The sequence below is a fragment of the Saimiri boliviensis genome, chromosome 18 (assembly GCF_048565385.1).
Source record: "Saimiri boliviensis isolate mSaiBol1 chromosome 18, mSaiBol1.pri, whole genome shotgun sequence".
In the NCBI taxonomy this organism is placed as follows: Eukaryota; Metazoa; Chordata; class Mammalia; order Primates; family Cebidae; genus Saimiri; species Saimiri boliviensis.
The window spans coordinates 49,061,347-49,063,302 of NC_133466.1; positions in this window are offsets into that span (position 1 = coordinate 49,061,347).

The window sequence follows — 1,956 nt, forward strand, 5'->3', positions numbered from 1 at the left end:
TCTTAGGTTAAAAAAAAAAAAAAAAGAAGAAATTTCTACAAACTAGAAAATACATACTTGGCAGCTACAAGAGTTTTAGCCAATTCAGATGACTTGCTTCCCAAAATTTGGAACATTCCCTTGGATTTGACCAAGTCAGAAAGATATGGTCATACTTGATGAAAGAAAAGTGAAATAAAATCTCAAACATAAATAAATAAAAAAAGTTAAGCAAAATTAAAAAATGCACAATAAATATGATTACTGAGTGTCTTAATGTTAAGGAGAAATTAAAACTAAGTGGTTGGTAATCTTAACTTTTAGTCATTAAGGAAAAATTTTAAGACAAATCTCTAATTTAGCCACTTACTTGGAAATAAGGCTCAGGCTGATGACTGTTCTCTACCATCTTAGAAACAGGAAAAAATTCACACTCACCTTTCCTGTCAGAAGCAAGCTGAGACTCAAGAAAGGAAGTGCCAGCTCTCCACCATCATGGAAGCAGAAAAACCTGTCTTCCTTACCGGAAATGAGAAAAACTTCACAAAAGGAGCTGTAAAGCAAAATCAACCTTACCTCTGAACCAAATTTTGGGAGATCCGGGACTCTCCAGGGGGCAGAAGCTCCCAAACCTCAGCAAATCATCTATCCCGTTGGTTTGAACAATAAGGATAGCCCAGGTTGGTATCAAGCAATAATAACATTTATCAAAGGTCAGGGCCACATTGGCAATGTCCTTCTCTCTCTTTTTTTTTCTTCTGAGGTAGAGTCTCGCTCTGTTGCCAGGCACCAGACTGGAGTGCAGTGGTGCAATCTCAACTCACTGCAACCTCTGTGTCCTGGGTTCAAGCAATTCTCCTGCCTCATCCTCCCAGGTAGCTGGGACTACAGGACCATGCCACCACGCTCAGTTAATTTTTTTTTTTTTTTTTTTTTTTTGTATTTTTAGTAGAGATGGGGTTTCACCATGTTGGCCAGGATTGGCTTGTACTCTTGACCTCATGATCCGCCCGCCTCGGTCTCCCGAAGTGCTGGAATTACAGGCTTGAGCCACCGCGCCGGGCCCATGGCCTTCTCTTTTTATCTTTATTCATATAGCCTGTTTTGTCAGAAACCAGGATTGCAACACCTGCTTTTTTCTGTTTCCCATTTACTTGAAGGATTTTTCTCCATTCATTTTGAGCCTATGTGTGGGAGTTCATGTGAGATGGGTCTCTTAAAGACAGCATACTCAAATGAGTCTTGGCTCTTTATCTATCTTGCTGCCCTATGTCTTTCAATTGGAGCATTTAGCCCATTTACATTTAAAGTTAGCAATGATATGTAAGGATTTGATCCTGTCATCATGCTCCTAATTGATAACTTCACAGACTTGTGTACGTGGTTTGTTTTTTTAGCATCACTGGTCTGTGTAATTCAGTGCATTTTTGTAGTGGCTGGTGATGATCTTTTCTTTCCATATTAAATTCTACTTTCAGGAGCTCTTGTAAGATAGATCTGCTGGTAATGAATTCCCTCAGCATTTGCTTGACTGAAAATGATCTTATTTCTCCTTCACTTATGACACTTAGTTTTGCTGGACTTGAAATTCCAGGTTGAAATTTTTTTCTTTAAGTAGTTGAATATCTCTTCTGGCTTGTGGGGTTTCAGCTGAGCAGTTCACTGTTAGTCTGATGGGATTCCTTTTGTAGGTGACCTTGTCTTTCTCGCTAGCTGCCTTTGACAAGTTTTATTTCATTTTGATCTTGGAGAACCTGATGATTATGTGTCTTAGAGATGTTCTTCTTGTGGCATATCTGAGGTTCTCTAGATTTCCTGAATTCAATGTTGTTCTGCCTGGCTAGGTTGGGGAAATTCTGATGAATGATATTCTGAAATATGTTTTCCAATTTGGTTACATTTTTGACATCTCTTTCAGGTACATTAATATGGCATATATTTCACCGTTTTACATAATACTTTATTTCTCAAAGGTTT